The sequence below is a fragment of the Trachymyrmex cornetzi genome, unplaced genomic scaffold (assembly GCF_001594075.2).
Source record: "Trachymyrmex cornetzi isolate Tcor2-1 unplaced genomic scaffold, Tcor1.1 scaffold230, whole genome shotgun sequence".
Taxonomy (NCBI): Eukaryota; Metazoa; Arthropoda; class Insecta; order Hymenoptera; family Formicidae; genus Trachymyrmex; species Trachymyrmex cornetzi.
In genome coordinates, this window is record NW_017296957.1 from 473,790 (window position 1) to 501,737 (window position 27,948).

Consider the following 27,948-nt stretch of genomic DNA (forward strand, 5'->3'; position numbering starts at 1 on the left):
GAGTCAGAAAGAGCGACGGCACGCGGACGCGCGCAGCCGACGCGACGCGAGCGTTGGATAAAAGCGAGCTTCACCGTGCGGCGCGTACATTTATCGCGAGTCTACGAAACCGTCAACCAGAACGTCGCCACGTGGGAAGACGCGCGCGATCGCATACGTAAACTACTCTTGAACCATTGTACGACCCGCATTCCGTTTTCGACCGCGACAAATTCCATCAGATAATCGGTGCAAACACGCATCGAAAATGACTTCGTCTGGAGAATTCGAGAGAAGATAAATCGATTTCCGGTGCTCTTTCTTATCTTCGTATTCTTCGTTCCGAACATCGAGTGGAGATACATAAGTCTAGTCGCACGGGTGACTTCGTCGAAGTGACGTGACGATTTAAGAATTTAAGGCAATAGCAAATGATCCAGAGACGCCAAGAGCGCGATTTTCTATCAAGAAGTGACTAAGATGAATAGAACATGATGGTCCGGGACCAGAATTTATTTGAGAGGAAAATCGTATCGAAGTTACACGGACCGTGATGTCGATGAAGATGGCCGCGACAAACGCAGCGGAATAGAGAGTTGGAAGAGAGCAAAAATGCACGAGAAAAAAGCATTCGTCCATATGATTGCTCGACGTGTGACGCCAATGAACTGAATAGTGAACCGATAATCAGTGTGATAACTTCACGCTACGTCGATACATTATCAGTAGACAATACGTGCAAACGGAACGACGAAAACAAGCGTTGCTGAAGAATCGCGCGTCCAAGAAGCTCGGCCGCCAACGTTGCACGACGTAATCTAATCGGAATCGACTGTCAGGTGAGAAGATATGTAGAATCCGCGGTGTATTTAACCGTTATAACATGTTATCGGAATTAACCAGTTGCTACGCGAACAAATTATCTCATCGGATGATTTGTTAGATGCGCTTCGATCGTTACCTCGAAACAAGACTGTCTCGTAAGGAAGATAAATGTCTTCCACAGCAATTAAGAGGAATATAGATATTCATCTTGACAAAATTCTCGTTTCCGTTTTGACAAGGAGAGATGGCTGTGTCTTATCTTCAACTTCGTATCACAAAGTTGATAGGATCGGCTAGTTGATACAGACGGAGGACGATTTTACTTCACGTTGCATATATTAACGATATGCATTTGTTATAAAAAAATATACATGCAGTTATAGTGTACAAACGTAAGTTATACATAGTGATAATCCATCCATATCTAATCGCTGTTAATTAAAATGATTAATGAGAAAAGTCCATTAACACGCGTGCAAATAGTCATCGGGCTCAATCAGATTAGCGAGATTTCAATCTCGATGTTGCACGCCTTTGCAGCTCTATTTACGATTTATTTAAAATCAACGTTACATGCAAATCATGAATATTTAACTCTTACAATTAGTACACACGATTAAATCATTCGTGTCCTGCGCATTTCTTTTCTTTGAAATATTAGGAATCCCAAGTAATTAGTTACAACACACACATACACACACACACACACCTTTATATACAATTTTTTAAATACATAATTACATAAATACTTTCTAAAGATGTTAAAGTATATGTAAGAATTATTTAATAATTTTTGTATATTTGTAAAAGTGATGAAAATTAACTCAGTACACGAATGACCTATCGAGTGTAGTAAAAGACCGAAAAATGATTATGTATTAAGAGTTTAGTAATACACGAATTGTTCGCGCAAATTACACACAAAAAAAATTTTGAATTCGAAGATAAGACCATGATATTCTTATATATTATATTATTACACTCTAAAAAATAATAAAATATAATAAATAAAATAACTAATAAAAAACTATAGAATCCGATTTCCACATCACAATTTTTTTGTCGAAAATAGCTTAATTTTTCAGTATTTTTAGTTATTAGCTTGTATATTAATTTTATGAGCTTGCATATAAAATTGTTATCATTGAACTTATTTTCTCTCTTTTATCTCAGCTTGCATGTAAAATATCAGATCATAAATGGCTCTAAAAATATTAGAGGTTCAAATTATTTTTCGTCGATAAAAAAATTGTAACGTGATAGAGTAATTTCTGATTCGGTTTGAAAGTATCAAAATACATAAGAATATCATAGTCTGATCTCCCGATCAAACATTAAATTTTATTTTGTGTGCTTGTATTATTCTTACTCTTCGAATCATAGTAATAAAGGATATCCTGATTTCTTTCTGTCTACATTGCCGTACGTCGCACAGTAAGATCTAAAATCTCTTACTTGTATATCTACAATTCAAATTTGTTTCGCTTCCGATCATTCATTAGTGTCATGTACCGGATAATACACTTCTGCTGATCGATTTTATCTTTGCCTTCGCGCGAATGAACTCGCGCTCTCGCGGAAAACAAGGTGATTGTATTTCTTTGAGTACTAGACACGGTGCCAACTTTTGACTAGTGTTTCGCTGTAGATCAACAATCCTTCTGCCGGAGGTCGATTACACAAGCACACAATTCAATGTTTGATTCGGAGAATAGAATATGGCATTTTTACATATGTATAATTTAATGTTCTATAACCGAGTCTGATGTCCAAATTGCTTCATTACGTCACACTCTTTATTAACGAAAAATAATTCGATTTTTCAGAATTTTAAAATCATTTATGACTTGGTTTTTAATATGCAAGCTGAGGTAAAAGAGAGCGAGTAAATTCAGCGATATAATATGCAAGCTTATAAAGTTAATATGCAAACTAGTAGTAGGTTAAAAATGCAGGAAAATCGAGCTATTTTTTGTCGATAAAAAAACAATTGTGACGTGATGGAGCAATTTGGATATCAGATTTGGTTTCAAAGCGTCAAAATACAAGAATGCTATGGTCCAATCTCCGGATTAAAAATATTTTTTATATAGGTGTGTTATTATTGCTAAAATTGTTATTTTTCTGTATTGCTTTGTACTCTTTCTAAAAAAAAAAAAAAAAACCCACCAGATATGACCTTCCCGGTCAGAAATTTCTTTTCAAAATCAGAGAAAAATGAACGCATGAGTTTAAAAAAATTGATCAAAATTTAGAATAGTTAGCCGGAAGTTCTTTCCGTCTACCAGAGAGCCGAATTCGTTGAAAAAACTGGACTCTCCGGGTGAAAATCGGAGAGGTGGCAACTAGTGCGGAGGTGGTACTGGAAAAGTACTTTGAGGCGCGCGAGGTAAAAAAAAACTCGGCATTTTTTCTCGCGATTTCGCGTGAACACGTCACGGAAGGGAGGATCTCGCTGGAAGGGAAGGAAAAGGATTGGCTGGTCGGGGCGTTCCTCGAATTACCGGCGGAATTGCCAGGTGGAATTAGCCGCGGCGCGGTACATCACAATTAATTCGTAATTAAATCCTTTAGGCGGGAGGGAGGAGGCGTGGTCCCTCTTTCGTGTATATCCCGTAGCTCTCGCGTGGGCGGCCAGGGCGCTGCTCGAAAGCATGCTCCGGCGAGCCAACACGATGATGCCGAGGGGAGCCGCGTATCGCCGCGCCGGTGTGACAGCAGGAAATAAAGGGCAAGCCGTGCATTAACGTCGACGGTCAAAGGGTCGCTCGAATATCGACCGAGAGACGGTCGACAGTGTTAAATTGCCATTTGTCGGTCGGGGAATGTCCCCGCTTGTGCTTCGTACCCGCGCTGACTGTCGTCCGATATATGTCGTTCGTCTTGTATACTTTGACTCCCTATTGATGAAATCCTGACGCTCTCTCCTCATGACATCCCTGTATCGTTTTAGTACGTCGTCGAGTATTTCCCTTTGTTTCCGCTCATTTTTTATTCATCATCCCGATCCGCTTTTACACGTGCAAATAGCCGCGAGAAAATATTTCGTTGGAGCGAAAGTCATGTTACTCGCAAGCTACACCCTTTTATAACGAGATCTTTTTCGGCTGCATGTTTTGTGTACGTGTGTGTATATATCTTATGCATTTAAAATGAGAGAAATTTAGAGATATACTTAAAATTTGAAATTAAAGAACAAAAAGAAATATGTAAAAAAAGAAAAATGTAAGAAAATAATAAAACAGACGGAAAGAATGATTTTGATAGGTACAGATCCGAAAATATATCTGTTATTACTATTAAAATAATTATCTAGAAATTTCAGGCATGAGCAATACTGTAAAAAGTTTTGACATTCTAATAACTATTTTAAACGTTCTACATAATTATTTTTTATTTAAAGATGTGAATAAAAATTTATATTTAATGCTGCTAAAAAAATGAAAGAGACAGTTTCTTTAAATCACTGTTAAACCAATATTATAATTTATAAGTTTTCAATCCTAAATTAATATTGAAGTAAATATTAAACCCAATATGGCCTGGATGACAGTATAAATACCTATATTAATATTAGTGATGTATTGAATCGCAAACAGTTGTGAACATTAAATAGCAATTTATTTGGGAAAAGATTGATGAAAGTATGACTTGATGAGAATAAAATTCGGGGTACGATTCATTCTCGGAGAACCCTCACAAATATAGCTCCCAGATTGTTTACCATAGGATCGTACTCGATGTGGCCGAAGATTACTTTCGCCATCCTGATCGCGTTTCTGATCGAGTTTCCGGGCTGCGCGGAAAACTCGATACGAATTACCGCCCGGGGGTATAATATCGGCCATCCAAGCCTAGTCGCATCCTCTCCGACGCCAAGTGGAAATCCCGTCTGATCCCTTCTGTCGATTTCACGTGCGTCACGTTCATTCTCTCTTCACTCCACACTACGTGGTTTTTATTACACTTGTTATTTATTATTAAGACAGGAAATGGAATGTCTGAAAAATTAAAAATTCTACAACGAAAATTCTAGCACGGAAATAGTTAATCTAGACGGTTATGGATAAATCAAATAAGGAAAGAGAACAATTAAATTGGCCGTCATTTGATAATGATGCTATTATTGCTATTAGCATTTTAAAACACTATATAAAGAACTTAAGGCTCCTGAGTAGTTGCGGCGGCCATGTTGGAATCGTGACGTCAGAAGCGAGGAATGACACGTAAATTTATGCTGCAAACCATTTGTAAATAAAGACAATTTGGATAAATCTAAATGACGAGATTGCTTTAAAATACCTGTAAAAATGGGCAGAAACTGTCCTTTTCTCCCTTAATAGTCAGTAAATGTTCGTAAAAAGCAGGTAAAATGAACCTAATTTCGGGCAGAAACACACGGTTTAAACAACTGTTGAAGTGAATGAAATATACGCTTTCACGTATAAAATTCCAGGACAACTATAGTTTCTGTCCATTTTTAGGACTTTCATAAATACGAGACACATTACATTTTCACAATTAAGCAAATAACGAAATGGCATGCAGCACAAATTTTGTCGTCAAAACGTCACTTTTCCACGCCTATAAATTCAGCCATTTATCGTGGCGAGGCGCTGTAACACACACACACACACAAGCACGAGCCCATGTACATGTGTTTGCTTTCGACGCTACTGATTTTGCCACATTTCGCCAGGCCACCGATTGATTTTGAATCACATGCTGACTACTCAGGAGCCTTAAGCGAAAATAGCGCAATTATTGAATATCACTCATGATTTTATATGTTTACTTTCCGATATATAGGGCAGGGATGTTTAAATTGTAAGCTTATATCGATTATTTTATTCACTTAGTATCGAATATCCAATGTTGGTATTATCGACTTTCGAATCTCTCCCCTAAAAATCCATCATCCGTGACGGTAATACCGTTTGTGATAATTGAAAAAGTTTGCACGACACGTTAATTAGAATCATTGTTCACATATACAGTAATTATTAGTTTTCTTTCAAAATTTATTTTGTTACGTATCTCATTTTTAATTAAATGTCAATGTAGCAGCCAATTCCAATGCATCAAGCGCACGTTATTCGAATTACAAATATGGAGAAGTAAAAGTCTTTCTCTCTCTCAGTACATTTTTTCCTAAAAATTTAATTCTTTATCTATAGCGGGACGAAAATGACTTTAAAAGCGCATATGTAACGGATAGATAATACCTGAACAGCATACAAAATATGTATAAACGAAACGCGAGTTCCCACATATTTCTCGTTTAATACATATGCTTTCCTAAAATATTTTCAGATATAAAACTTGATATAAAATTATATTTTTTTTTATATAGCCTCGTTTTTTATATAGCATCGTTTTTTTCTTTTTTACTTCTTCGGCATTCACGTTGTGAGTTTTTAAGACAAGTCGTAACTTAAAAAATAACGAAGAACATCGTAAACCTTAAAATATCGCTTTGAAAAAAGAAAAATATTGCCGAGAATATTTTTTAAAATACAATTTTAGAAAATATTGAAATAGATCTTGTGAGTAAACTTATTATTATGGTACATTATGCACGCTTAGTATTTGATACAATTTCGAATATTTGTTCCACTAGTTATGCACTATTGTGATTTGAACTTTTATAAAATATGTTTCACACATTACTTGATATTTTTATATCTTTTTGTCACGAAGGAAAAAGTCAGAATACTATTATAACTAAACAAGAAGTGTTTAATCTCATCGGTCGATTTTCACTTAATATTAAATAAGAAATCTGGAATAAAGAAGATGGTTACAAAGTCCCATATAGCGCAACATCAAAGTAAATTTGCTAATATTACGATAATTAATCTCTTGACTCATCCACGTCGTATAATCGGGCAGATGTAGTTATACTCCACCTTGCGATCGAAAGTGCCGACAGAACGAGAAGAATGAAGTCACTATAGTAACGCCATTAGCGTTGCGTCAAAGAGGTAGAGTCACGTGCATAAGTGTACCATGGTAGCTCGCGAGTGTGTTCGTTAAAAAACGCATTATATTACACATCGGAGTTGCACGAATGAACGAGCACACTCCGAATGAGCAAGGAACAGCGCGCCGCGACGCCTTTGTCACGTCGCGTCGTCAGCAAACGAGCCAACGCGACGCGACGTCGAAGGTAGAAGAGAGGAGCGCTCGGAAATGCTGAGAAGAATCGCTCGCAGAAATCATCGTCACCGAATTCCCGTATTTTCATGTAAATTCACGCCATTGCAGCCGCGGTCGCGTTCTCCTTTCTCCTCTCCTCCGACGCGTTGCTCGTTTTTGCTTTCGTGTTCTTAACTCGCGTCGCGTCGCACCACGTCGTTTCTTCTCCCCGTCGCGTCTTTTGTCTGTCTGTTGGTCCGTGCGAACGGTTAGGAATTAGTATTCGACGCCGCATTTCCACAGCCTTTTTTCGTATGCCGCGAGGCAGGTCCGAAACCGACGAAACATGCAGGAGCAACGGAATTTTTTCTACGACTTTTCCCGCTTTTTTGACGTCGGGAGGGAGATGCGTTCATTGCCGGTATGTATGCTGAGTCGGACGTACTTCGAATGCGAATTGTCGTTTACCACAACTGCAGTTGAAACGTACAGTTCAGGTTCTTATACGACGAATGTAATACGCGCGCATACGAAAGAAATATTAACGTGACTACATTGCATCTCACCATAACGAGAAACTGCAGTAAGAAAAAAATTGAGTCGGATATAATTGAACAAAATTTTGTTAGTCGATTAGCGACGGTTTTTCAAAGATTAATGTCAATGTATTTCTGCTAATGTATACTGGATAAAAAATATCTTGGTACACATTAATTAGAATTCTCGTAGATTCATTAGAAAGGTACGGATAAGACAGTTTAGCTGTCTTATATTCTAGATAAAGCTGTCAAATATTCTAGATAAAGAAAAATTCCATTATGATAATTAAAATTCTAATTTATACTTGGCGTCGCGTCGCTTGATAATCAGAATTTGTTTTGTACTTCTTATTGTTTGGTATAAAGAAAACATTTTTAACCATCTCAAAATATTTTTCTCTGTTAAGATTAACTATTTCGGTTTACTTATCTTTTTAACTTGCCTTTTTTCTCTTTACTCTTTATCTTTTTCTTAGAACTAAAGAAAGATAAAAAAAACTCAGGAAAAGTTAATCTATACTGAGAAATGGACTGTAAGATATATTTCTTTTTAAACTTTGTTACTTTTTCATTTGCGAGTTAACAACTCTGAGGAAGGAGATTCTATAAAGAAAAAGTTCGATATTGGCTAAGCTCTTACTTATCAAAATGCATTACCGACTCCTTGCCTTCTTTTGAGTGCTAAGTGTAGGGACATCGCTCACATCAGAATACCAAAAATCCAGTTATCTATCTATCTGCTCTCTCTCTCTTCGTTTTAACAGGCAAGTATCGATCGTTCTGTAGAAATATTATTATGTCTCGTCGCATGAGGACGGAAGAACGACGGTTCTATCCGGGAAGAGGCTTTCAAATAGACGAGATTAGGCCGCATCGAAAGTACGTAAATCCCTGTCAAAACAGGATTTTCAGACGTGCAGCCTGAAAAGCAGGTCTTATCGTTTCAGGTCTTTAGGCATACCGGATTAGTTTTGTACGTTGACAGGTATGTCGCGCTCTCGGACGACACGAATCCGAGCGATCGTGACGCATATTGATGAGACCAACCATCGGCCCGTTAAACCGCATCGGGTTAAGAAATTGATTTTGTGCGACAAACAATTGCCCTGCAATATTCAATTTGTATGATAATGATAGTAATCACGCAAAACAAAGATACACTTACAGATATGAGTATGTCACATTAGTGAAATGTTCTATATAAACACGTGATATATATTTGGTGAAGTTCGAAATTGTATTGTATTACAAAAAGCAAAAAGACGATTTTACTCACAAAACATTATGATTCCATCGATAGATGCATTTACTGAAGTACATCATGAATTATTATCCCAGTTTTTAACTTTTTAAAAATTTTTTATAAATTATAAAATTCACACAAAATTATTATCAGGTATCAAGATTCGCTTTTTAGATGAATAAAGCCTTCTTATTTGTTATTCATATATCAGTCGATATATGAATAACAAATTTTATTTTAATAATTTTTTATTTTCTGTCATAAAACTTTTAACTTTATTTTATATCATGTTTTATGTAGTGTTATAATATTCTATTATTTTACATTTCATTTTTCTAGCATTTATTTGTTGTACAACTGAAATATCTCTCCTTAAAGATGTTCTATATTCTTGTCTCAGTTTCTCCTTTCTATTGTTATTTTTTTGCTAAAAGTTCGTGACTCCATATTGCTTTGTCCTTCCGCTTATTCCTCATCGATCCTGCGATTAACTTGCTGCACTTTTGCTTGGCTAAACGAACGATAGGTATCTCGTAACCGAGGTTAAATTGCCATTATTTATACGCGCGGCACGTGTCTCATTGTCTCGTTACTCACCGGATAGATCGTCTACCATGCGGCAATAAAATAATGAAATGTCCGCGTGCGCTTCCGTAGCACTGGTTCGTGCAAGATAATCACGATGTCCGACAGCCAATTACATATTCGAATGCTGGATTACAACGAGAAGTACACGTAGAATGATAAAATCTTTCTATTTGACAGAGTTGAAAAGAAAACATGAGATGTAAAAGAATTAATAATATTAAAAGTTCGATGTGAAGAAAAAAAGATATAAGGAGATTGTAAGGGCACAAAACATATATTAATATTTTCGCTTTAAACAAACTACATACATGTGAAAGTTGTGTTCATAACATTCTGGTTTTATTGAGCAACACATTTTTATAGGTTATTAATTTTATTTATTAGTTTTATTGTTATAAACAAAAATTGTTAAAATAATAAGAAAAATCTAAATGTTTTTTTATATAAAAATATATTAAGTACTAAACATGACTTATGCAAAGTTTCATTGAGATTCACCATTAGTTTATAACAAATAACAAATTTTATTTATTTACTGAACAATTAATGTCTGCATCTAAAGATAACTTTACAAAAATATTGTTGAATTCCTAGAGTATTTATATTAAAAAAATTGAGATTTTTATCATTATTTTATAATACGTGTTTTCATATATTTATATTAGAGTACAAATTTAAAAAATATTACTACTTATTTAAATAACTTTTGATCCAGATGGTCAATTGTTTCCATTTTTTTTTGTATTATTATTAAATGAAATTTAGAATAGTCTGTAATTTTTTCAAGTAGTTCTTAACATATTGCATTTGCCTTACAACCTCCTTAAACGGAAATTTTACAGTAAAATTGCCATATCATTATGATGTTGTATCATCGTATCATTTGGACAGGAAAAAAATATTTCTCTTTTTTTTGCTAGTAAATGATATTTCTTAAGATTTTTTAAATATTTCATTAGTCTAGTTTGCTCCGCTTGTCTCCATATTATTAAACAAGGTCAGTGCCGGTTCTAAGGCATTCTCGTGTCGGCGATTTATTATCGGCAAAGAGAAGCGCGCCACAGCATCACATAAAGCGCGCTCAATGAAAAAGTAGATCGCGATGGAGGAACGAATGGTAGACGAGATGCAGGAAGGCGGCGGCTGGGCGGGGAAGGGTTGCGGATGGGCGAGAGCGAGGAAAAGGGGTGCAAGGTAGTGACAGGGAGCGCCCGTAACTAACGCTCCGTGAAATCTACTAGGCACGCGCCATTTCACTTAGCCCACGGCGGCTCCTTTTCCATGCAACCGCGAGCGGTGTGGCTCTTCCTCCCTTTTGCCACGCCACTCCGCGATCGCGCTCGTTGGTTTTCCGTCGACGACGGTCATCGATTCTCGAAAGTCTCGAAAGTCAGATACGCGCGAATTCAGCCGTTTTGCGAATCCGCGACGCGAAGAAGAAAAATGCAGCATCCATCTCCGTCTCTCCTCGTCGTCGATGAAGTGAAATTTCTGCGATCTTTCCGTTTTCCAATCGCGTAGTACGCGACGAAGAAGGCCTCGAGTACACTTCTCTTTCTCTCTTTCTCGGCGATCGAAACGCTGACGTAGTTACCGTCGACCGTCGAGAATTTTCGCTTTCGCGTATTCGCTTTTGCTATGTGCCACGGACCGTAATAATGCGTCGACCACTTTACCGCTGTAGCTAACAACTTTCCTCGATAAGTCGCGCGGTAGGTCGTACAAAGCCGTCGAATATTCAAAAGAATTTCTAACTGTCTCTCCGCGTTGCTGCTGCTGCTGGTTGTTGGCGAGCGGAGCAGCGGGGCTCGAGTTGAAACGCGAAGGGCAACGAACTTTCGTTGAAGTCACGACGGCAGACACGGCAAACGCTATGCTAGGGATTCCATAGTGGTATGTATCGCTTAAATAAACTTCAGCGAGAATAGATCGTCGAAGTGGAACATTTGATTTCAGCTACGACTGTCAACTGAAGGTGTACGTGCGGTTTTTACCACGGTGCAAAGAACGATGTACTCTCGGCTTTTATCGTGAGAATTTAACCGAGGCGTTTTGCTGCACCTGTAATCAATTCTTTCTAGAGTTTGTTGGTTGAGTTTTATCGACCAAGCGCTTTTTCTTGAATCTGTTTCTTATTTCTTTTTCAATTTTATTTTTTTCAAGTATTGATATTTTATACAGAGTGAAGAATAGCACTTAGGGAAATATTTTCAATAATTCTTTAATAGAGAAATAGTTTGATTATTGGTCATTTTACCAAACACTGTAGGTAAATTAATTCGTAAGATTATATTGCAATATTGCAATTATTATAATTATGTCCCCTATTTTCTGCAATAAATAACGACGTTAGTTAAAATGTTAGTTTTCAAATTAGTTTAAACGAAATTGGAAAGTCATCTGTCGCTCGATACGTTAAAAATATCGCATTCACGAAGGGTGATCGATCAGCCTGACAGTTAAGACGGGCGAAAGACGTATGAGGTAAATGTCACCTAGCATCAAGATTGCCCAGTTATCTGGGAGAAAAATCAATTGGAAAAATTGAAAGAATTACGTTTGACATATGTTTAAGAAGCTCCCAAGGAACATCCGCATTATTTCTTTTTCTCTCTCTCTCTCTCAAATCCTAACTCTACGTACAATTTATTCCTCCCCTATTCTCCATCCTTGTGGCGCAATCCTTTCTTCTTACCCTTCACCTTTCGTGCCATATCGCACCGTTCCCGAACCACCACGTACGTTCGTGCTCGCGTCTTCGGGGGTCCTTTTACCGTGTGGTTAGCGAAGGGATGAGGTGTGAACGAAGAACCACAAGTGGCCCGGAAAGGGCATCCCTTTTCGCCCCCGGTGGTAACTCAATCCGCCGGCCGGCCGGCCAACCCTGCCGTCGCTCGCGACTTTCACGGAGTTACGCGTTTTCCTGCCGACATTACATTCGGTATATAGTATATGGGGCATCGGTAGAGGTCCGATCAGCCACGGTCGATTGGAGCTACGCCCTTACACTACGGAATAAGCCGTGTACGCGGAAGAGAGAGAGAGAGAAAGCCAGAGCGTGCGTGCGCGCGCGCGTGCGAGCGAGGGAGAGAGAGAGAGAGAGAGAGAGAGAGAGAGAGAGAGAGAGAGAGAGGGCCTAGGGGGTTGGCGAACCGCCAGGATTCCCCCCGAAACGCCGAAGCGGAGATATCACGGCGTGGTTGGTGATTCACGTGCGCGCGAGCGAACAGTTACCGAACGACGATGCAACAAATTAACCGGCAGTAATTGGTTGTCGTATAACGTTACCTCGCAATTCGCGGTATTCTCTAGGGATACCCGCGGGCGTATATACGTCAAACAGCAAGTCCACCGTGTTATTTCAATAGCAGACCAACCGTTCGGTGAATGTGTACTATCTACATCACGTTGCTTGAATCACTTAATCTCGGGGCAGAACGTAAAGAGATTCTTTTCTAAACGTTAGACTCTTCGTAAGTTTAGATAGAGATTTATTAATGTTAGAACATGCCACAGAGAGAGAAAGAGAGGAGTTAGCATTTTTTAAAAAGCACGAACAATAGCATAAGTTGAGAGAGCATGGGCTGAAAAATAACTATGTGACTTCTTCTACATCTGTATTTTTTATTTTGTGTATTCTTATTTTGTATATCATAATATACATATATTATATACATCTTATGTATATATTTATATATATAGAGAGTATCTATTTCTAAAATAGTAGCTAGGATATTAATCTTTATTTAACTCACCCATTTCTCTTCAGAAACTTAATATACAATTTAATTAATATCAAGAGCTAATCGATGGCGCAAAGGATTGCACAAAAAGCTTAGCACTTAAAATACACACGTTTTTATTACCATATATGTAAATAATCCAGTCTCACGGATACAAGTTTTTCAAAGAAAAAGAAAACGCCAATATTATTATTTTTTTATCCACAAACTGTATATAAATATTATATTTTGCTAGTTAGTAAATTTGCCGAGATTCTGAAGACAATTGTGTGACAGCTATGGAGTTGAAACGTAATGAATATCAAGAATTAAAGAGCCGCTTCCCAAAATTAATTGGCGTGCGACAGCCTCCGCGGCAGTCGACAACCAGCGTCGTAGTAATTGGGAAGAGAAACGAGAAGGCCAATTGTGGCCACCTGTTCTGTTATGGGTGCGTAAACGAAAGGGGCGCCTTAAAACACTTCGCGTACGCGTTTCACAATTCCCAGCCATTACCTCGTTTCAAAGCATCCCGTTGAGTACATTCAAATAATCCCCAGGCAAAACCTTGGGCACGAATGCCCGCTAAAATGTTCAGTACTGAGTATACAGATGCCTCTCAACATTAATTAAATTTGGAGTAATTAACATTAATAATATTAACAGTATATTAGTATTATACCAAAGTTTTTTGCTCCCTTAATACTTAATGTGTAATCTACAATGTGCTTTTTGCTTCTTATTTCTTACTTTTTATAACTTGCCTCTTTTGTACCGTTTTACTGATAACCGTAAAGATTACAAAATTCTATTTCTTATCACGTATTTCTCGTCTTTTCCAATGTTTATCAACTTTTATCTTGGATAAATGAAAACAAAGAAATAGGATAAAAGGCAAAAGACAGGAAGTAAAAAAATGATAAAAAGCAAAGATCTACAAATTTACATGTAGATTAGCCCTTAATGTCGACACAAAAAATGAAAAGTAACATGATATCATTGTTATAATTGCGCACTTAACAATAGATATGCTTTTTATACTTGCATTCTCTGAACTGGTGCACAATAAGTTTAAGTGAAAAACAAACGTATATTTGTTTCACTTTAATCTATTACATCGTGTGCACCAGTTCGAAAATGCAGAAATAAACAACAAATCTAATATACACATGATACATGGTAGTTGCATTATTGAGTGCGAAATTATAACATTGATGTCATATTACTTTTAGTTGTGTTACTTTTTTGTCTGTGTCGACTGAATGTTCAGTACAGATCAATTTGTGACAAACATTAAATTTGTTTTCGTTCTTTTTTCCTCTAAAGATTAAGACACTTAATTTTTAAATATAAAAGAATTACAAATTATTCAGCTTATTTGAATAAAGATCTCGCTTTAAAACCGAGAGGGAAGAAGAGAAAGTACAGTCATTACAAATCATTAACCGCCTACGTAGTTTACGCGCGTGAAAAGAAAATTTACACTACACAATACACGCATAGACCGTTGTTACTCAGGTAGATGGGAAGTTGATGGTTTCTTCACGCTACTCATCGGCTGAACCGACAGTAGCATAGGTCATCCATTTTATTCACATAATCTTGAGAAACGTTTTACGTGATGACTGATGCATCATGCGCGCCATGAGACGTGCAACTTTCACGAGTTCTCCTTTATATTAGAGAAATTAGGACTCGATCGTCTCTATCGAAGACGGCCCGTTAGTAAGTTTTTTGTCTTCCGTACGTCTCGAGGGGATAACGGCTCTCTCGAAAACTTAATAGCGAGCAAGCCTTGTGAGGCCTGTCAACTGTTTTCAACGTGCCAACAAGCGACGGCTTACTCCTTCCCCGAGTTTCTCGTTAAGCGATGCTTACTACAAGATACAAGAGGCGTAGGTAGAAACATCTTGTTCTTTCCCAGGGTGCACGAGGACGCACGATAAACATCACGGTTGGGACAGCGTCGAGCTGTTTTTCGAAGAGGGCCAGGTAGAAATACTCGAGACAATTTTTAACGACGGGGCTACTACCGTCACCTACTATCAAAATAACGCACCTAGCTGTTCTTGAGATGACGGCCTCTTCTCCTGGCAGGTTCAAGTATTTTGTTCGTTGTTCCGACATTTGCTACCCACCTGTGGTGATCATTTGTATCACCACAGGGGTGCACTCTTTTGTGTAATCAGATTAAACATATATTATTGAGATTCAATAAATTTTCCGAATAATGCAAAAAGTATGGTTATCACAAACCAACATCGTATAACGAATCGAGGTATGCATTGTTGAGCTCATAATGTCAAATTGTACCTAATTTGAATTATTTTTAATTGTTTTTTTTTAGACAGTTAGAAATAACAAAATGTTATTTAACTCAAGGGATTAGGTTACCATTATTCCTTTATTATCTAATAGTGTGGCAGGTATACCTGTGACGTTAGAAATCGGCAACTTATAGTTACCTGTCTGGTGTAAAATTAATTTATCATAAATCTTTTTCCGTTTAAGATTAATTAGTAGATAAAGATTAAGTCGAGAATCTCTTTCCGAGGAGGAAGAGAATGTTAATAATGTCGATGAATTCAAGCGTATACTTGCTTGAAAAATGTCATTGCCAGCAGCAAGAGATGATTACACAGTCAGAAATTCTGTGGAAAGTTATAGAGTGAGATTGCATCTTAATGCCTCCACGGCGGGGGGGGGGGGCAGGGAAACAAAGTTTATTTATCGTCATTGGTACGCTCTGTCGCCTGTTTGTCATTACGAATAATGCAGTTTTAATAACTCTTAAAGTTTCTATTCTTCATTAAGAATCCTGCTTCAACAGTTTCGTCCGCCATTATTGTCGTAATAACGCGACGTGGTGCTCCCTTCTAGCGGATGCGAGGTGCAAAGTTATCGGCATGGATGCGCGCGGTCAAGCAACAACCGCTGTATCTGCCATTTCTTTTAGACCAACGGCCGACATATCATATGTCGCGTCCGTTTTTCGCTCGCATATATCTTCATATATTCTAAGCGACGCTTACAACCTCCTTGCCTGATCCAGCCCGTGGCGAGTGTCTCGTTTCACGAAACCGACCGGCCAACCAAAATGGGTAATAGGATCTACCGACGGCAAGTAGTCGGAAGTCTCTCTCGCAGATGGAACAGCGCGAGAGAATATTCAAACGCTGCGCTCTTGCCCCTATAAAACCATCCACGCTAATGACACCAATAAATCCTGCTCCATACCGACATCTTCGGGGGCATCGTCGGACGTGGCATCGTATTCGCGGCGAGAGAGTGACGGCGGGGATATATTTGCCATGAGAACCACTGCTGTATCGCTTGTCATAAGTCACTCAGCGTGTGGTGTACAGCGAACACGGGCCCGTAGAATCTACAGGCCCGTTCTCGACTCCTTCTCTTTCATTCTATTTTCCTTAGTCCCTCTTCTCGCGTTCCCTCCATCGGCCTTCAATTCTTTTTTTTTTTATCAGCCATCCTCCTCTGATCCGTCCCTCTCTTTCTTCATCGCACTCGCACCCGTTTTCTCGTTATACATTCAACCAGTTGATTCTACGAACGTTTTACGAACAACTTCCAACAGACCACGACCAGAACATTGCGCGTCTCCCCCGCTGGGCGCCCCATCGCTATCGAGCGAGTTGTTCATTCCACACGCTAATCCAGTTGCGCCATCGAATTCGGTACCACGGTGCGATGTGGTTTAGTCGTTAAGCGAGACAAGTAGAGAAAATGCTGATAATTCATTTTATGATTTACGTTAAGATAAATTCTATGCGAAAGATAAGGACAGAAAGATGATTCGTGACTATTTATTATACGCCTTGACATGAATTATGACGAATATTAAAACATTACATTAAAAATACTAACTTATTGCCTATAATAAAAGTAGTTCTAATTAGTGTTGTTAATTTCCCGAGAAATTTAAATCGTCGGGAAAGAACCTATCTTTCCCTGAATTTTTCCGAGGAAAGAACCTGGAACTGGGAAAAAATGGTTTTTTAATGTAAGTAATTATAAAAATATCAAATTTTTAGCACACACAAAATAAATTTATACCTTAACCTTGGAAGATGGCATCTGATATTAATTTCTTGAATGGAATATTAAAAAATACAAAATATAACAGCTTACAATAAAAAGAAGGCACAAATAATAATAATAACAATAGTGGCTATTTTCCAGCTAGGACACAGAACATTACACTATGTTCCACTGTGTATAAGATATTTGTTAAAACGCAGTTTTTAGTTTCATAGGGTAACACCAGAATGCATTGTAGTCTTCTATTCTTATTCTTATAATTATATTTAGCGTATCAATAAATTTATGATTTTTATTTAGACTTAAGTTATAATTTTTTCAGAATGGGCGATTTTTGAAAGTTTTATTGCAAAATAAGTACGGCTACCAAATAACTTTTTTGAAAAGTTGGTAACATGTACGTATTTTACACGCTTACCACTTAGCTTTTTACAGTGTCGAGCAGTATAACACTGTGTTATAGTTGGAACACTTTGCATAAGACACAGTGTTACACTGCGTCATCTGTATACGTTGTTGGAAAACACCCAATAAAAAACTTTCTCTTAACATAGTATGTACATACATATATCAAGTTTGTGTGGAAGGAGCAACATAAAATAAACGAGAAATTAAAGTTAAAATTTTAGTAGTTAACGCTTGAAAATATGTTACAAACATAGGCCATAGATATAAATATTATAGATACTATAGATAGTTAAAATAACTGATACGCGTTGATTCGTATTACCTGATAGTATCGCCATTGTCACCAATGTCGCCATATGTAAAAAAAATACAGTGGCCATGGGTTCTTTCCCTCAAAGCGTGAAAAGAATCGTTTTTCGTTTCCGTTCTCTTTCCCGGGTTTTTTCCCTGGTTCTTTCCCGGTTCTTTCCCTCCCTCGCAACACTAGTTCTAATAAAATGAGTCAACTAAAATAATATCATATACAATAGCGTAACTAAAAGAATTTTTTGGTTACGATCCTTTCTATAGGAAAAGAGAGAAGTGATCTCGCGTTATATGTTTCTATTTCATTTTTAAGTATTGTGTAAATTAGTAATGCGCAATCTTTTTTAAAGATCATTTTTAGAGGGCCATTTTTTAGAAATAAATAAAATTTATCTTTTAGACCGCTATGTATTTAATGTATTTATTTCATTTACATGCCTAAAATAAAAAATATAATTCTATATTTTGAGCTATGAACCAATAGGTTGCAAAAGATTCACAGATGAGCTGCAAATTGCTCTTGACTGATGTAAATTAAACTGGTCCATGATTTTGTTAAATGATTTTAGCTGATTCTTATGTATTTTTTACGCTAATTTTGATGAAAGTAAGATTAGAATTTATTCTATTTTTTAATTTTTTGTAACCGGTATCTCTTTTTAAAAACTACACATTTTAACAGCTCATTGTATGGGATCTTTTTCTTTATTAAAATGATTTTTTTAATGGGTTTTATAATGAGTAGAAAATCATGTTAAATTGAATAGTTATTTCCTATGAATTATTTATTCATATCTAAGCAGAAGAGATAAATAGAGGAATTTTTAAATACGTGGTATATATAGAAACACTGCTCTCTCTTTCTTTCTCCCTCCTCATAAATTTGATAAATAGATTTAAATCGGCGCAAAAAAATACATATTGTAAGAAACACCCTGTCAGATAAATTTAACGTAAGAAAAATAAAATTTTGTCGATCAGTGTTATTAATTAGCAATCTCTAAAATACAGCATCTCGATATTGAACAAAAAATTGTTTTAACAATTACATTATACATTATGAATAGTCACAAACAATAGATAGAATACTATCGATATGGATTATGTACAACAAATGACCAACAAAAGTAAAGATTTATAACAGTCATAAAGCGAAGAGAACTCGAGGAGGGGTATGTATCCCAGGTTTCCGATTTCGAGATTTTTTTCTTCATGCAAGGTCTAACACTACTTCGAGGAGGAGGAGAAATTTCTCGCGCTGCGAGCCCGATGTGACAGCGCGGTGTCGTGTAACAGTTTATTCCGAGTCTCGAATTTCCCGGCGATACTTAATCGATCCCCCAACGCGAATGAGAAAAGTTCGTGCGGCACCTGGAAGTTAATCTAAGTTTCGAATTTCGAAGATATTTTCCCGCGACTGGTCGCGAACCGCGTCGATATCTTCAGCATGGGAAGACGCACAATCGCTCGGCGCGAGTATCGTTCAAAAATAGCATTAAGCATCTGGTGCGTTGCTTTGAGATAGCTGTGGAATTGATTCGTGGACCACTGGCAAAATATACACGCGGAAAAGAAGGTCGTGAATTATGAAATCTGCGTGTAGCCGAAAATGCTAAATTTGCAATTAATCTTTTCGTGATTGTATGTATCCTCAGGAATTTACTGGCGGCGTGACTTGTTCCAGACGATGTAAATCCACACCATCAGAATTATCTTTTTCGTTAGCATCCAATTTATATGTGGCACGACACGCTCTTACTTACACGATTGTTTTTACGCCTCGTGAATATGGAATGTTCCATCTTACACATTTCTTCCTCTGTATGTTTTCTCTTTCTTCCTCTCTTTCTGCGATTTCTCTCACTCTCTCTGCTGGAGTACTCGCTTCCGCTTGCCATCCGAAGTCGACATGACGATCATCCACGAGGCGAGAAACGATTGAGAGAGACAGAGGAACGGGGAAAAGGGGGAGTTTTAGAGAGAAGGAAAGAGGAAACATATAATGTCTATTCATCACCGATCGAAGATGAACGTTCTTTCTAAGGGTCTGCTAGCGTAGCATGCATTTGAATATGAAAATATGCCACGAATTAAAATAACACTGAGCTACGGAGCGCGATCTTAAATAATTCATGGGATTTTTCTCTTCACTGCGATGTATGCTCAGCGTAACGATGATCCCGATACCGAAGCGATCCACTCGATCTCCAAGAATATCATGGGTGTCAGCTATTTTTGATCAGTACGAAAAGAGTTTTTCAGCTTGCAATAGATAAAAAAGGAACCTTTTCCAACTGCACTATATCCTTTCGAAGGTAGTTACAAATTCCAATTCTCTCAACTATTATCTTTAGCGTATCGAAACTCAAAGGTATAAAGTTGATGTGCACATCATCGCCCGCAAAAGTTCAAAACATTATCAGTGAAAGAAATATTATTTTCTTATGATTATTGTTCCATAATATGATCGTCAGGCATCACAAGCTATTAATACAACATAAAAAGGTGTGTAATATTAACTACTGAATCAGGTCACGCACAAAGGATACATATATCAAAGAGGTCTTTCTACTTAACGTATCGACAAGCAAAGACGACTTTCCGTCTTTAAACACAATTGAGTGAGATTTTCTATTTATTATAACTATATCAAAGCATTATTCGACGCTTTGAGATAAACTCTCTCAATTACAAAATAATATTTTTAAAATTAATTATACTTTTAAAAAGTTATTATATTAACATATCTGTAAAAGATTAAAAAGGCAACATATACTGTATAAATAAAAAAATATGCAAATATATTTTAATATAAAAATAAAATTTTAATTAAGTACAATTAGACGCAAAATATTGTGTAGAGAATATCGTTCTATAATTTATAAAGGCGGTGCATCAAAAAAATTTTCTGTAAAGGTCAGTGTGTAACAAGGCGACTTCGATAATATATCTTATATTTATTTTTTTTTTTGCAAATAGCATATAAATTGTCTTTTAATAGTAAAAATAATACAGCAACGTTATATATCTGTTTTGTTCCCAGAAGTATTGGAACAGGAATAAGAGATTTAGAGTTTTTTAAAGTTAATATACTTTTATGGAAAGGCTATACATACACAAACTTCTGAGAACTTTTTTTACTTAGTATCGACGAAGCGTATTGTGCTTGCCTACCTCTTTGGGTACAAAATTTATGGTTTATAGGTGTTTAAAGTTCATCGGGGAATATCCTGCAGGCTATAAATAAAGGACTCGGTTTGCGGGCATGGGTAACAAGGGCACCACGCAGCAGTGCAATTAAGGCAACTTACCGAGACGGCAAATGCGATTTGAACTGACTTACGAACTTTTCACGCTGAAAAGAAAACTTTCGACTGTAATCTCGGGATTTATGAGTGCTCGCGCGTTCATGTCGTAGTAAATACCGGTAGTTTTCGCCCTAATCTGTAACCAAGCATACATTATCTCGCGCGCCATCATTTCATACTTTCGAGAGACGTTACTGCAAATCCTGTGATAATTAATTATTACGTTGCATACATACTTATTAAAGTCACAACATTACATTAGCTCTTTGAGCGGGACTTTCCTTACGGCCGGCCGTGGAGTGTGTCACATATCTTCTGGTCTTATCATTATTTATCTGAGTTCGACCGATGTTCAGGTAAATAGGACCACCATACGGTTTATACACAATGACACAGAGATTTCTTTATGTCCGATTGTCGAAAGGGGCTGTTGGAGATAGTCACATAACGGTTCGAATCTTTTCCGGAGACTACTGTAGTTACGCGACGATAGATAAGACGACTTATCTTGTACCGTGGAATACCGAACCGGATAATGTCTCAACATTCTTATCCATCGTGCCCGGATAAACGCTTGCACAATATTTTATATGTTATTTCAATTAATCATTTGCCGATTATATTTATCTGTAAAACTCCAAAACAAGTTAAGAATTTTCTTATCTTGTTAAAAGTTTTTCTTCTTACTCTATAAGATTCTTTTTTACTTACTTACGTAGCAATTCTGATAAATAGCTGGAAAAAAACTTTGGCTACACATTTAAGAACATCACTAAAACATATAACAATATAATTTCAATTTCACCATTGAAGTATAATAAAAAATATTATAGTTATAACCCAGTATGATAATTCTCAAGTTAAGCTAAAAGGTGATCATTGTTACTGAGACATCGATATATTTTACTTAAAGAGGTTAAGCGCTTAGGCGGATTATATCTTATAACTTCAGTATGTAAGCTTACAATTTATATCTAGTAGTAGATTTTATAGATACAAACAGGAACTTGATTTAGAGAGAGAGAGAGAGAGCTTTGAATTATCAGGCTACCTTTGCTAAAGAAAGCCGGAACTCGGATGAATAGAAAAATCTGTAAATGTCGCACGGATGCGGTCACCCGGCATTCAAAAATGTACACGTCGTGTAACAGAATTTTCGTTTTACGCGCTACATTTTCCACACGTCCGCGCTTTTAATGGTCCATTTTGACGTACATAAAAAAATGCAGCGGCATAAAAACGACCGCCGACGAGTCGGTGAAATTAATTGCGAGCGGCAGGCCCGCGGCTGCGCGCGGCGGCAGAAACGTTATGGTTCCGAAAGATTACACTGTATCCGTCCCTGGTGTCTGATGCGGATACCATATAGCGGTGGTGTGTAGTTACCAGCGAATCGACGCGTTTCTCTGATAAATATACGCGCGTTTACACGCCAAGGGCGGAGAGGCATGCACGCGCGGTTATACGATGGGAGTCGACACGTCGGTAAATTTCAGCGTGATCACTGGCCACGGGTCTTACGACAAACGAAAGGGGCTTGGCTGCGTACCATAATATTCTGTCGAATTTACGGGGCGCCATCCTTTACGGCTTTATTACGGAACTCGCGGCGCGAATAAGCCCACGAGTACCTACGTACGTATTGTACGTAACTCTGATATGCGAATTTCCTGTCTCTCACTTGGATTCGTCGCGTCGATTATCGAGAAACCGGGCACACCGTCACGCGTGAAATAACCTTACGAGGGATGTCTGTTTGTCTTGCAATTCTACGATGCGTTCGGATCATTCCCTCGGTCGTATAAAGTCGACATCGTTAACTTTTACTGCATTGTGTATCACATGTGGCATGCGGTAATTTTTCCGCATTTTGTTACGGATTTTAGTGGCCCATTGTTTAACACATGTAATGGTACGCCATTCGAGAGGTTGACATAAATATTGCATTGCACCGTGTAGGTTCTATACCTTCGTCTATACTTAAAAATAGGGTCAGGTAATAGCTACCAAGTATTGCGCGAATAATTTCATTCAAATTTTCGGTTAATATAACAAAAAATTTTACTTTTCTAAATATTTAATAGTTATTATCAAATGGTTGATTATATAATATTATCAGAGTTGTGCGCGTTACCGTTATTTTTGGAAAAAAGTAACTCGTTACCATCACTCGTTACTAATTTTAAAAAGTAACTCGTTACCGTTGTCGTTACTTGAAAAGTAACGGTTCGTTACTTTTTCGTTACTTTTTTTATAATGCGCTAAAGTAAGTTATTATACTTTAAAATTACATTAGCTGATAATTAATTTAATATTAAATGTGAAATAAATATTCAAACTTGAAGTTCTCTAATAACTAGTTTGTATATAGAGCAAGCTTTTCTCTATATTAAACTTACATACAATTTTATAATTCTTTATTTTACTTAGATAATATCGTTATTTTAAAGTACTCATTTTTATAAGAATTTAGATTAAACATTTAAGAATGTAGATTAAATAGATTAAACAGATAATAGATTAAACATTGTTTTTAAACGTTAATGTTTCTTGGTGGAAATAAATCGATAAAATTTTTATCAATAGACCCATTTCAATATAAAATTCATAATGAAATGAGTCAATTGATGGAGATTTCAGCGATTTTCAGCAATTTCAACGATTTATTTCATTCAGGGTTACTATTATGTGTATTTTAATATTTATTGTCCGTATCAAAAATTTACAGTATATAATGTAATGTGAATTATATATTTTCAACACTAGCAGTGCTTATTAGAACACAGTATAAGATACTAAGTATAAAATACTTTTTAAGAAATTAAGAATAAATTATAAAATAAGAAAATAATAGTGAACTGAAGTAACGATAAATGTAACAACTAAATCCGTTACCGTTACTGTAAAAAATGTAACGACGTTACCGTTACAGACAGAAAAAAGTAACGAAAATGATAATGGCGTTACAAGTAACGCGTTATTTCCCAACCCTGAATATTATTATGTTTGATAATACATACTAAATATTTTAAATAGTAAAATTATTTTATATTATTTTACATTAACCGAACGTTTGATTGAAATTATTTCATTGAATATTTAGTAACTATTACCAGATTCTTTTTTCAGTGTACTAACAGTATAATGTTATTGTACACTCAGAGAAAAACATAGTGATGACATCTATAAAGGTGACAACTATACAAGTTTTATATGTAGAATTAACGTATATATAGTTAAATTAAATATTTTATAGTTTCAATAATATAGTTATAAAACTTATATAGTTGTTACCTTCATAGTTGCTACTGCCATGTCTTTTTCACTGAGTGTACGCACCAGAAAAACGTTTTTTTTTTGCTAAACATTTTAATTAACTCTGTGTACACATATTATAAATAGTTTATAATTTTAAAACAGAACTATTAAGTTATTGGAATGTTAATTAAATTTCAATGTGTGTTGCCATTAGACATCATGCAATTATGTTAAATAAATGTACTTGCACTTTATATAAACTTTGATTTACGAGTCATAATGGGCCCTCGTTATCCATCGCTGATGGCTCATCATTGCGAGAGGCAGGCAATGTAAAGAAACTATCGACTCTCGATACAATTTTCCTTCATAAGAAATTGTGGAGAGTACATAATTAATTTTACTCGCGACTGTTATCGTTAAATTCTTTAATTAACTGGCAACATGTGGCCAAAACAACATGCATGAATGCATAATGGCTGCGTATAACCGCTGCATACTAATGAAAACGCCTCGTCATTTGATGAATCTCGAGTCACGTATATGATTGGTGCATCATCGATTTGATTGACAATTCGAGCTTACACGTTTCTTGTGCGAGATAGAAATTTACATTTTTTTCTTTGCGAATCGATGAGAACCGCCGTCGTCATGCACAGATATTATTTGTGGAAAGACTAGTTGCGCGTTACGGACCGGTGTAACGAGTACTGCTGTCACGTCACCTGGCTTTGGAAAAATAGAATATAATTTTTACATGAAAAATAGAAGGTGAATGAAGGGCTTCATCCCAGAGTTCATAATCTTACGACGTAGGAGGGCCCACCACCGGTATGATCTCAAGGGTCGCATCCATTTGAAGCTGACCGAGAATGGCCGTGCCACTGGAGTGCTGTTGAAAAGCATATATTTTAAATGTCGAAGGAAAGTTTTGCCATGCGCCTCAGTTCCCAAGAAACCAAAGAAATCTGTAATCCTCGCAAACAGACAAGACCTCTTGTTTTACATGTTTACATCTTTGGAAACCGGATCACAAAAATTTGTATTCCGTCGCCAGATAACGAGCCGCTTTTTTTGGACGCTCAAGAAAATTTCGTGTCTTATTTATCGTATATAAAAAATATTCGGAGATAAACATTGCGGACAAAATGTAATTTGAAATGCAAACTTGAAATAATTTACGAAAATTTAGAAATACACATAAATAGTAAAATAGAAAAAAATATATGCATAGAAACATGAGAGATTACGAAAATAGATAAAAGAAAAACGTTTATAGCATTAAGGATACAAAGAAATTAAATACAATCTATTTTATTGTTGGTCAATCTTATTGCATAGGAAATAACATAATTAATAGATACATTTTCCGCACAATTTATTTTTCGTAAAATATATGTTATTTACGCCTATGTGTGCCTTATCCTCTACAACCAAATCGTCGCCACAGGAATTGTTAATTAGGACCTTTGTCCCCGAATCGATACAAGCCAAAGGTGGGAAGGGATTCGAGCGCAGCCTAGTAACATAGATGATAGAATCCGATATCGCCATAATGGACCGTGGAGATACGATCTCAAGATCCTATGTTTTCGCGACCACTGTGCCAGCGGTCTGCTCCTCGGTCGAACTGTTACATTTCGGTAAGAACACATCGATCGAAAGGCGGATGCACGTTCTACGACGCTCGTTAGGAAGACACGATCACGCGCATCCCATCGGTGTCCGATGCACGACGAGGACAGAATTATCGGGGAACGTCAAGAAATCCGACTCTCCGTAGGCGGCTTTATAATGCTAGGACATCGCCTACCTGTGCCGTGGCACTTATTAAATCTCGCTCTGGCATCTTTGCTGCACCTTTCATCTCAGGTTACTACTTGGCGGTACACGTTCGCGCACCAACCGTGCTACCTACGCCTTGAATGTCAGGTTTCGTCGCGAGATTTGTAGGAATCAGCGTCTTTTATCCTCGAGCAGTGCGCGCCCATTTCCGAACACTTCATCGTCGAATATTCACCGAGGTCGCCTTAGCTTTATATCTCCGTCGACAGCTGTGAATGCTTACGTTTATCCTCTTTTATCGCGTGCAACATGCACGATAACGCAGCTGTATATGTATTATGTATACGCGAGCAGAAGCGAGAATCAAACGAGTCCTCTCGAAGAAGCATGCTCTTCAGCATCAGCAAAATCAAAAAAGTGAAAGAACATTCCGACTCGTCAAAAATTGTATTATTAGATTTTTCACTGGAAACTTTTCTTGATAGTTTCCCCTTAAATGTGCTTTGTGCATAGCAACATAGCGTAATGTATGTATTTACAAATTTACATGCTTCGTAAAATGTAAAAATAAACGCGCATAGAATATTTAAATTCTAATTGTGATGTAGATTGAAAAAAGAAACGATCATTTTGTAAAGTCTTTAATCCATTTTTAGACATTATTTACTTTTGAAACATTTATTAAAAATAAAGAAAAATAATTTATTTCCTACTCGTGTATAAAATTGAAATAATGATGATATAGAGAGAATTCCTTTATTATATATGAATAAATATATTCATACAATCTCTTTTTATAAAGGAATAATTTGAATTAAATAAATTTTGATGAAAAAAAAGCTACAATTAAAATTACCTAGAATAAAGAAAACGTTTTATTTGCTATTTATTTTTTTAATTCCGTTTTTAATAACGTTTATAACTAAAACAATAAAGCCGCAATTCAATTTCGAGTTCGATTTGGAAAGTTGTGAAGGTTTGATCGAGGGCGGACCGGTCTTTTTACTTGTTTGCAAACTTCTGCCAAGCATACTGCACAAAGGGACGATGCATGCTTTCCAGAAGCGTATAATAGGACGGAAGTCGCTGTCTAGACCCAGAAACCGAAAAAGTCTACATTTTCGAGTGAAGGACTATGTCTTGTACGTAAGAGACTATGTCTTGGAGATGGTCTACAGACCCCTGGAGAGCTCGTGTAGTATATCGCCCAAGTAGTATCCTTCGTCCTTCCATCTCCAACGCAGCCGCATCTCCTGTAGACAAAGAACGAACGTTTGGTCACTTGACTCTCTAATATTAATCTGTGAGCGATGGCACTCAAAAAAGAAACGTCTCTACCTAACATACATATGATGAGGGTTTCTCAACGAGAGAGAGTTTCGTCTTTCGTTTTAGGGAGAGGCATTTAATTTATATCAATTTTATTCTCTGAGCCGCAAACAGAACGGAGACTTAACAAGACTGTATTTCTTTGATGATGAACGCGTATAAAGCATTTTGATTAGACATCCTAATGTAAAGAACGGCTCTATGATCTTTTTACATCGATTGCTATTTTATTGATAAATAGCCGTGTAAAAAATTATAAAAATTCAAATGATTGTAGAAAACATTTCAAAAATTGTTTGGAGATCCACTTATAAGTATAATCAGTTTCTCTTAGACGTGTTTACAAGATACAAACGAACCAAGACTAAATCATACGGTCGGAGCATGACGCATTATTATGAGAACCTTAAAAGCGCAAGAGTGCACCTGGAATTGGTGCAGTGTTCACGTTGATATGAGCG

General features: G+C 36.8%; 1 protein-coding gene across 1 annotated transcript in view; it reads left to right on the plus strand.

The window, feature by feature from the left end:
* Nucleotides 1–364: 364 nt before the first annotated feature.
* fz2 (frizzled 2) overlaps nt 365–27,948 on the plus strand; it is a 68,366-nt gene continuing 40,782 nt past the window's right edge. Inside the window, exon 1 of the mRNA XM_018507285.1 lies at nt 365–818. The gene's annotated coding sequence lies outside the window, so the exon portion shown is untranslated. The remainder of the gene's footprint in view (nt 819–27,948) is intronic.